We start from the raw sequence: 11,304 nt of genomic DNA, 5'->3' as shown, positions 1-11,304 counted from the left end.
ATAAAAAGAATAAATCTACTTACTTGCTTCTACTTTGGAAACGAATAGGAAAATGTCTGCTTTAATACCCTCTGAAGAATAAATGAGACTATAAACTAATCAAATATGCCCTAATAAAAGCAAACATTAAATATTGACATTAAATTAAGCAATAAATCGGAAGCATTTCATAGCCTATAAAGTATAATAATTAAAACTTGATGTAAGATAAATGTAGCTCGATATTTTAATCTATTCATTTATTACTTTCCCTGTTGCTATATGTAATAGAAGTATGACCGCAGGTCAAAGAAATGACCCCCAACATTTTTATACTTTTTGACTCGGGAACTCTGAAATGTCGAAAAATGCAAAAAATTTAAAGGTTTTTTTTCCTGTGTGTGGGGAGAGGCACCCAATTTGAAGCTTAATAATTCCCGCGGCTTTTGTCGAAAATGTCTGAAATTTTGCAGGGAAGTCTGTGTATTAAGGCACTAATGCTATTAAATTTTGGAGTTTAAGGTCTAGAGGGTGGAAAGATAGAGGGGGTCGTGTGTCAAATGGGAGGTACAGTACTTAATGAAGATTTTACAGGTTATTAGCATTTACAACTTTTTATAAAACTCGTCTCTACCTGAAAATTAAGCTTTTTGCCATTTTATAATAATTAATTGTATAAAAAAACTTTTTAAACAAAATGTCGTAACAGATGACGCCGCATGCAACTTTTAACTCTTGCCGGGAGAGTTACGCAACTCGTTGCTGGATTTTTTTTAATAAACAATTTAATAAAATTATCATATTAGATATACGATTTACTTTATGAGGATAATTTTTAAGAACTGCATTAGAACATTAACTCCTTGGGCCTTTTTCTGCAACAACTAATGGGGAAAAAAATCCTCTAAGAATTTTAATTTTTATATTAATTAATTATTTCCACTTAAATACGAATCTAACATTAAAAAGTTAAAAATAATCGTTAAATAATGATTTTATTTGATAAATATAGCTGCAAGAAGTGTTATTTCATTTAACAAGGCGTGAAATTTCACACCTGCAGTCTAAAGCTGGAGGGAGCTAACTTACCGCATCTGTTCAAATATAACATAATATTTATGGTTTTTATGCTATTAAAATAAGAGGGGACCGAAATAAACGTATGAGAAAAAAATTTTACTGAATAAAAAATGAAAAAACCTGCTGATGTCATAGAAAACAACCAATAGAGTTTTTAAAAATTTTACAGGAGTCAATTATGTTCCAATTTGATTGAAATTTTCATATACCGCACAAAAAAATCGCACAAAACAAATCGCACAGAAAAAAACCGCACAAAAACAGGTTTGACTGTATATTTTTAAAATCAAAATGATATTATATTTTTGTTACAACGAGTATTGTCTGAATAATATAAATTTCACAAAATTTCATTGCCACTTCTCAAATTCGCGGATGAGATCGGATACCGAACGAACAATTATCGAGCTGTACACTTTCATCTTAGCCCAAAAGGCCGAGAAGCGATTCGAACGAACAATTATACAGATTTTTATTGATAAATTCTAATTTGTTCTTTAACGACAATTACGAGCCACCTGTTGAAAATTTGAACAAGTAAAATTTGCAGTTTTATGCCAACTTTTACGGGAATTTTTATAGATAAGTCGTGATATTGGAAAATATTAATGCAATAACATTTGTTTCGAAATGTCGTAACAGAAGCATACGGAGACTGTAATATTTTATCGAGTAATTTATTTAATAATCAGGATTGGATGGATGGAAGTAGGCAATACAAAAATGTAGTTCCTTCCGGACGGACTTTTACGAGAAACTGTCGCCTATTTATTAATAATTGTTAGATGCGGGAAGAAACTTCCAGTGAACTCCAGATGGCCAGCCCGTGAACACGTGACTAGCTACCAGTGTTCAGTGGTTTTATCTAGTCGGCCACTGCTGCAGTTTGAAAAAATTGTAGACCTATAAATTCCCACTGTCGTCCGTCCGATGTCTGTTTGTCCTTTCTTAATCTCGAGAACGGTGTTAGAAAGACGAAAACTGAGACCATAGGTAGAAAGAATTGATCCAGGAGACCCCGATTAACTATATATGTGCTCCCGGTCTGGATCGGAAGTCACGTTATTTTAAATCAAAAATTTTTCCCCGAACGGAGTTAGATAGATGACCGGCATGACTCTGTTGCTAACGGAAAAGTATGATGTACAGTACGTGGGCCAGACTACTAAAATATTGAGAACATTGTGACGATGATGCATAAATAATTGCTCGTTCAATAATTAATTTCTACAGTAATATTTTCTAAACGAGTAATTATTTATTGTGACATAGTCACAATGCCGGGCTGCAATTTTTAATCATATATTTAATTTAAAATATATGGTCTCCGCCTTCAAATTATTAGTAGTGTCTTGCCCTCGTATATCATACATTTCCTTTAACAATAGAGTCGTGTCGGTCATCCATTAACTGCTTTCGGGGGAAAAGTTTTGTATTGAAATAAGATGATTTTCGGGTTTGCATCGGATGTTCGTATATAATTAATCGGGACTTCCTGCTCCTAAGGTTTCCATAGCTGGTCTCGACATGTATCTATGTAACTCCGTTCTCGAGATTAAGGAAAGACAGATGACAGTTGGAATTTATAGGTCTACAATCTTTTTCAAATTGCAGCAAATTATGTGGAAAGATGGTCCGTTTTACAAATAAAAATTTACGTATTGATGATTTTTTTTAAACTCTTTCCACCTTTTTTTTTAACTCTTTCCACCCCGTGGGCACTAAGAGGGCCTCTTTTAGTAGGCCTATTATGGGTTCGGACAGGCCCACAATGGGGCGACCGGGTGGTGAGGGACGGGGCCCGACATGTAGGCACTAAGAGGGCCTCTTTTAGTAGGCCCATTATGGGTTCGGCCAGGCCCACAATGGGGCGACCGGCTGGTGAGGGACTGGGCCCGACATATCCGAACGGACCACACCCCGAAAAATTCCTGGGGATTTCTCGACCCGTTCGGATTCGAACCTGGGTCCCCCAGAGCGGTAGGCTGCCATCTTGACCGCTCGGCCATCCGGCCTCAGCGTATTGATGATTAAAACATTAAAACTTTGTAGAATTTTATGTTAAATTTATCAATTTACACGCACAAGATAATAACAAGTTAAGTTTTCTTCCGTTTTTTTCACATTTTAATCGCAATTCTTTTTGTGTCCATTCAAGTAAACTGATAAATATTTAAATTAGGAACGAAATATTTGTGAGGACCGAGCCAAAACCTTTTTTTTATTGTTCAAATCCCCTCGTGAGAAGTTGGAAAAAGATCGAAATTCTAAGGATGTGCAGCCTTCCGCCGTCGAAACGCACTTCCTTTCCCTCCGGATCCAAACTGAGTCACGGAGATCGAATCATCAGCGATTCACCACTATCGCGATTGGTGATCGAAGATAACGTGACATGTAGTATATAAGGGGGGAAAAGGCTGATAACGGGGTCGCTGAAGGTCCGCATAAGACGCCCGACCCGTAGGAGCCGTCCCGAGAATCGAGGGCCGAAACCCGAAGTCACCGAAGCCCGCCGACGACGAGCCGCCCCGACCGATCCTCCTGCTTACCTCCACGACCAGAGAGACGAGACGATTAGTACTTCGATTACAACCGATATACCCTAGGAAGAGGTATGACCCCTAAATTTGTAAACCCTCTCTCTCCCGCGGTTAGGAACTGGACGCGTTAGATTTTTTGTATTTGTTTATCCGTCTGAATAAATCGTTGTTTGTTTTCATCATGGTCTCCGTTATTTCGAATATTGCCTTAAACTTATCGACGAACCCACACACTTCCTCTACTCGACCTGACAATTAATCACGAAATCCCGACGAGTCGGGATATCATAAAAATTTAGCCATCCTTGACAGTGGGGTGGGTCTTGCCGACCTGTTCGCCGAAGGAAAAGGAGGTACGACTCCGTCCTACCTCCCGGCGTTCCCACATATTTAGTAGTAGAAATTCCGCCGTCAAGGCGACAGAATAATTTTTTATGAGGATGTAGAGATTAAAAAAGCGAGAAGAAGATATTTCAAGAAATTCAAGAAGAATTGCTAATATTTTTACAAATTAAGTAGTTTGTACTATCTGTTGTAACATAAAGATCGAGAAAAAATTTTACATGGAATGGACAAAAATTGCAGGAGTTATAAGGAATTGACACTTACACACACACGACGGCTTTTATATTAGTAATTACTAGTACAAGAAAGATTTTGTATAATTCAGCCTACGTAATAATTTCACAACTTACGCAATTATACGAAATAAATGATGTTAGGCCGCGACTCCACTAGCCGTAAAACAGCCGTAAACCCCTCGCCGTAAAAGCTTTTAATCACGTGACCTATTCGCGTTTGCGCACAGATTGCGGCGGAGATCCGGCTAGCGAAGCTTTTTACGGCGACAGTACTATTACAATGTATACGTGATATACGATATAAAGACAATAATTATGTTCTACGAGTTTTCTCTGTACTATAATTACAAATGTAGTAAAAGTAATATCTTTACTTTCATATATTGACTTTTATTATTATATTATTAAGATAATATACAGCACTTATAAGCTTAGCTTTATTATATACTCCTTTAAATTGAAGGATTTTCCTTTGGCCGTTTATATCGCGGGTTTTAGGCATCCCATAATATAATCGGGATACCTCTTGTCGTAGATACATGAATACTGTCGGATGTTTTCGATAAATCTTTCCAGATCTTCTAGAGTAGCCACGAAACGTACACAAAAGCTCGTTACTGCCATTTTCGCACCGTGTCACGATGACCTAGATTTCACTGACTTCTGATTGGTGGATGGTACCGGTTTACGATCGTATTCGCTTCGAAAGTTTAACACTGCTCAACTCGCTTTTACGTTGGTTTTACGACCTGCTCAGGCGTAAAATATCATGGTCACGTGATTAAAAGCTTTTACGGCGAGGGGTTTTACGGCCCGTTTACGGCTAGTGGAGTCGCGGCCTTACGTGTATACGGAACGTAAAGAAAGTACAATAACAGTAATTTCTATTGTCGTCATCATCCTTTATACATTTCATAAAAGGTAATATCAGTATACAAGAAACATTACCCAGACGTGTTAAACTCATGTTATAGCGCCACATTTTCTTCTATCGGTGGATTTCGGAATTAAAATATTTCGATACAATCCGTTTCTTCATCACTTTCAATTTGCGGATAAGATCGGATACCAAACGAACAGTTAGGCCTATACAGATTTTTATTGATAAATTCTAATTTGTTGTTTAACGATAATTACGAGCCATCTGCTGAAAATTTTAACAAGTAAAATTTGCAGTTTTATGTCAATTTTTACGAGAATTTTTATAGATGTCATGATATTGGAAAATGTTAACGTCATCACATTGGTTCGGCATTTGGTTGGATTGATGTAACGGAAACAATAATCTACTCAATATTCGGGATTGATTTCACGGAAGAAGGTAACACAAAAACGTGGACCCTTCCTCCCGGAAAGCACCAGCTTGTTTGTATTGCCTTCCTTCATCAATCGTGCCGTGTTGCCGTTTGTTAGAAATTATCACATATTAATGGATGCTGGACACGCGAGAAAAAACCCAGCAAATTCCACGTGGCTAGCACGTTTATCAGACGCAAACCCGAAAGTGTTCAGTGGTTTTCCACTCAGCCACTGGTTGGTCGTCAATAGTTAATTTCTACAGTAACATTTTCTAAATGAATGAAGAAAATTGCAGCGAATTATGTGAAAAATTGTCCATACTACAAATAAACAAAAATTTACATACTGACGATGAAACCATCAAAACTTTGTAAACTTTTACCTCAGATTTATCATTTTACGTGCGCACGTTTCATAGCTTTGAAAAGATAATAACAAGTGAAAACCTTACTTCCTTTTTAATTTCCCGGCTGTTATACATAACAGAGGGAAAATATAGCGATCTGTCAAAAATATGGCACTCTCCCTAGATTTTTACATTTTTGGACTTAGGACACCTTGAAACGTCGAGAAATGAATAAATAGAGGTAATTTCTGTAATGTATAAATATTAGTGTGTCTTTGTGTAGTATATGTGTGGGTGGGGCACAATTTTGTTCATTCTCTTTGAAGCTCAATAACTCCTGTGCTTTTTATCGAAAATCTATGAAATTTTGCAGAGTGGTTTCTTTATTAGGGAAATCGATGCTATTAAATTTTGAAGTTAAAGGTCGAGAAGTTGGGGAGATAATGGGGAGATAAACAATTTTATTCGTTATTAGCATTTACAATTTTTTTTTTTTTTTTTTTTTTTTTTTTTTATAAAACTCATCCCTACCGTCAAAATTAAGGTTCTTGCCATTTTATAATAGCTAAAAATATAAAAAGGTTTTAAAAATAAAATATGATAACGGATGACACCACCAAAATTTTAAATGTTGCCGGGAAAGTTGTGCAACTCGTTGCTGATTTATTTCATATTTTAATCGAGAATTTTTCGTTTGTCCTTTGGAGAAAATTGCTAAATATTTAAATTAGCGCATTTCACTAATATCACACGTGCAAGTAAAATATATTATATATCATCCATTCCACGAAATAATTTTAACACTTATACCATTAATACTAAATAAATCGTGTTATGTGTATACGAAACGTAAAGAAAGTGCAATAACAAATAGTAATTTCTTTCATCGCCATCTCATCATCGTATATGCATTCTATAAAGGACAACATCGGTATACAAGAAACTCTTCTCAGACGTGTTACATTCACCTTACAGCGATACATTTTCTTCTCTCGGCGACATTCGGAAATAAAATTTTTTGATTGAATTCTATTCTTCTACGCTTTGAATTTACTAATTTTGTTTCTGATTGTTTTGTACAGCTTTATAAAGTTTAGAATAAGAAATAATTAGTTAGGCTATAAATCACTTTGTGCACCCTGATAGAGAACCATATAGGTTATTTGGCTAGAACTCTGGTTACCCATTGTCTTTTCGAACATTTGAATACTTAAATGTGGGCTACGATTGCGCGTGTCCGCTGGAGGCAAACGGGTATTTTTTTTCCCTTACTGGACCAGGAGCAAAATCGTAGAAAGTATATATTCTAGAATCTTGGACCAGGAGTTGTAACCGATGGTGGGGGGTTTGGAGGTTAGAACCTTATAATTAATTCTCTAAGAATGTCGGAAAATTCTATTCTCTGCCTCACTCGGTAGTACGGTAAATTACTTGATATAAATTCGATTAGTCTGATTGAAACAATAATTATGATTGTGAGTTTTTACAATATTGCTTTAGTTACTACTAAAGCAATATTGTAAAAATAAAAAAAATAAAAAAATAGCGGCTTCGTGGTGTTCTCGAGACGGAAAAATCTCGTGAGTACCAAAAATAAAAATTTCCATTTTTGTGGGGACCTACAATGTGACTGGTAGTGAAACACGAAATAAATAATGACTTTTCTGAACTCTATTCACAATGGATTTATTTCATAATACACTTTATTAAGAGCTTATATTCGTGTAGATAATTTTTAATACTTATTACAGTAACATTTGTTTTCTCTACACTCGCCAGAGGTTTGGAAGATTCTGTTGCAGAAATTTTTACACTTGCCTGGTACCTTACTTTCACATTTTATCTTCGGGGGGGTAACAGCATGACTGCATGTAACTGTAAGCGAAAAATATCACAAATGACACGTATTTTGCACAATGTATAAACAAATAAACGGACAATAGGCCGTACTTACTCATTGTTTGGACGAACATAGTTACAAGAAAAAGGCAAAGAAACAATTTCATCTTTCAGATCCTCTTCTACGTTTTGCAGTTTCAGAAATGGACGAAACAAAATACACGCAGAAATAGTTGATACTGTATATATATATTACGTGAAGCGAAGTGTTCTACACACGTATATTGTACCGTACGTTATGAACATCTGTTATGTAAATACGTCTTTACGATAGGCTTATTCGATTAATAAAAGTTTTATTACGAGTTATTACAATATTCGGAATGTTATCAAATTTTAATTGGCTACATAAGATTTACCTGTTGTATTCGAAATTACAGTTAAAGATAATTAAAGAAGTGGAGAGAAATACAATTTTTAGTTTAAGTTATGTTTTGATGCTTGTATTTTAGTTGATAGTGATGCTTGTATTTAGGAGTTTTTCTGAGTTTATTTTTAATTTTTATTTTGTTTTTTATTTTGTTTTTTAATTTTATACAATATTAGTTTATTATGTATCATCTTTTAATCCGTTGTTAATTTTTGAAATTTAAATATTTGTATTCGATCCTCTGGAACGGAACTGTTCCATTTGTCGATTTATTTAACCTGATGATGGCCTATATTGTACCGTACGTTATGAACATCTGTTATGTAAATACGTCTTTACGATAGGCTTATTCGATTAATAAAAGTTTTATTACGAGTTATTACAATATTCGGAATGTTATCAAATTTTAATTGGCTACATAAGATTTACCTGTTGTATTCGAAATTACAGTTAAAGATAATTAAAGAAGTGGAGAGAAATACAATTTAGATAATAAGAACTACGCTCTCGCTACTTTTAATGAAGATCAGCGGTTCTCAACCTTTTTTTCACTGGCGTACCACCAGATCCTTCTGTATATTGACTTGTAGCACTGACGAATCCTTCCGGCGCATCACAGGTGGCACGTATACTACTCATTGAGAACTTGCTCTAGATTATTAAAAAATACGAGTATGTTACCACTATTTACTTATTGAACGGATAATCGGGAGAAATAAACGCATATTTAGGAAATTCTTCGTTAGTACATGTTCAAAATCTTTGTGGCATATCTTTCATTAACACTTATTTCTATATATAAGCTTACTTCAAATTTGAAATTATTGTAATCATCTCCGAATATGTAGATGTACAGGTACTTTTTTACCTATTATTTTTTTTAACTCTCTCCGCTCTAAGAGGACTAAGAGATTTTATTTAGCAAGCCCATTATGGGTTAGGCAAACAAAACCTCTTATTCAAATAATTTTGTTTAATGGGTCTTCTCTGGAGACAAAAAATAAAAAAGTTATCACACTTTTTAAGTTACCATACTTTTTTAATGCTCTCGTGCAGACGGCACCGTAGTTGCTAATATTGCCATCTTGCGGTAAAGTCTGCAAACCGTGACGTCGGACTACGGTCATCTCCCGGAGGGTTAAACACGCGATACCAGAGCGGAGAGAGCGACGCGACTTCCGATCATCGCGCGATCGCCATTTCGGTTAATGTTACTTATGGCAGCGAACTGACCTCTCGTATGGGCGCCACCCAGCGCCGGATTAAGCCTCTAGCGGGCCCTAGACAAAATTTAAATTGGGGCCCCATTTAAATAAGTTGCTTCTAAACAAATCTTATATAATGTGACATTAGCGTAGGTAGCATGGGTGACACCCGGTGCGGATATCGTAGTGTCACCCCGAGTCACATCGTAGTGTCATCCTTTTTAACTCTTTTATAAAACACTATTGAATTGTAATATCTTCGCACTCGAGCAACTTGAACACTATATCAAATATGCGATGTCGCGACGTATAAGTTTAGATTTAGAAAATAAATCATAACCATACATCAGTACTACCACGAGAGGCGGCCCTACGAAGATTTGTAGATGGTGCGAGAGATCTCGTGGCATACATTACTTCTGACGCACGGGTGGCTGTTGACCTTTTTTTTTTTTTTTTAGGCAATGGCTGGTCGACCGCAGCTTACTAACCATTGTTAAATACAGCCTTTTCTGTCCTATCGAATTTCTTAAATAATTTTTAACTCGTTTTGAAACACAGAAATCTTCTGCACTGAAGCCGGGCCCCTCCGAATTACGGGCCCTAGACATTTGTCTACTTTGCCTATTCGATAATCCGGCCCTGGCGCCACCACACGCCGCCATGTGCTAAACTAGTGATCGATTCACGGTAGTTCTTGAACAAAGTAAAAAAGGGGGGGAAACGTCTACTAAAGGCAATTTTAACGGCAAGCGACGGGACTCCCGATCGCGATAGCGAGGCCGACTTAGCGGAGAGCGACACGACTTCCTATCATCGCGCGATCGCCGGAAAAAAGTATGATAACTTTTTTTATTTTTCGTCTCCGGTCCAAAAGTAGAGTATCGTTGAACTCGTCTCGGTCCCCTGAGTTCAGATATATACCCAAACACACGAAATACCATAGAGAGTAATCTATATGTAGACACCGGTACTTTTTTACCTATTATTTTTTTTAACTCTCTCCGCTCTAAGAGGACTAAGAGATTTTATTTAGCAAGCCCATTATGGGTTAGGCAAACAAAACCTCTTATTCAAATAATTTTGTTTAATGGGTCTTCTCTATTCAATAGCGGATGCAGAAATATTTAGAGAGGGCGTAGAAAAGAAATAATATTCCTCGAAAAGCTTTATTATCTGAAGTATTCTGTTTTACTCGAGGAAAGCCGCGCCCTACGCATTCCCATTATCTATCCTTCTAAGCTATGAACTGTGGCAACGAGAATAGACTTATAAGGTATTTATAAAACCGTAAGCATAAGCTTCCTTTTCGTTAGAAGATAAAAACAGAATTTAATTGATGAGCATCATTTATAATACATTTAACGATATATTAATATGACGTGTTATATAGGAAGTTACTTTGATAAATTGGTCGATAAGAGGGTTCCTTCGCTAATTAACGTAGATTAAACGGGTTAACGATATTTTTAACCTTAAACAGATTGATATTTTCTAAAAGTTTCCTTATTGTGTAGAAATGATTGTGATAAACTATACAAAAATAAATTTATCTTTGTATAGTTTGTTTAATACAAATTTATAAGTTGGACTATGGACCCAAAGTTGAATTTTAAGATAAACACTTGGCTTTTTTCCAGCTTCAACTAAATAAAGATGGAAAAAAAGCCAAGTGTTTATCTTAAAACTCAACTTTGGGTTCATAGTCCAACAAATTCATCAAACACGGTTTCAAAGAGAAGATACAAATTTATAACCTATAGAAGCAGAGCGGCCGGATGGCCGAGCGGTCAAGGTGGCAGCCTACCGCTCTGGGGGACCCGGGATCGAATCCGAACGGGTCGAATAATCCCCAGGAATTTTTCGGGGGTGGTCCGTTCGGATATGTCGGGCCCCGTCCCTCACCATCCGGTCGCCCCGTTGTGGGCCTGGCCGAACCCATAATGGGCCTACTAAAACAGGCCCTCTTAGTGCCCACAGGGCGGAAAGAGTTAAAAAAAAAAAT

At 36.3% G+C, this 11,304-nt stretch overlaps 1 long non-coding RNA gene across 1 annotated transcript; it reads right to left on the bottom strand.

The window, feature by feature from the left end:
- Window positions 1-7,495: 7,495 nt before the first annotated feature.
- Window positions 7,496-7,948, bottom strand: LOC136979207 (uncharacterized). Its single transcript, XR_010881356.1, has 2 exons — window positions 7,780-7,948; window positions 7,496-7,700 (listed from the first exon to the last, which is right to left on the bottom strand). It is a non-coding gene; the product is annotated as an uncharacterized lncRNA (long non-coding RNA).
- Between the last annotated feature and the right edge of the window lie 3,356 nt (window positions 7,949-11,304).

This window comes from Centruroides vittatus, unplaced genomic scaffold, assembly GCF_030686945.1.
Source record: "Centruroides vittatus isolate TY-2023 unplaced genomic scaffold, ASM3068694v2 contig_596, whole genome shotgun sequence".
Taxonomy (NCBI): Eukaryota; Metazoa; Arthropoda; class Arachnida; order Scorpiones; family Buthidae; genus Centruroides; species Centruroides vittatus.
This window is presented reverse-complemented; position numbering and strand designations above follow the sequence as displayed.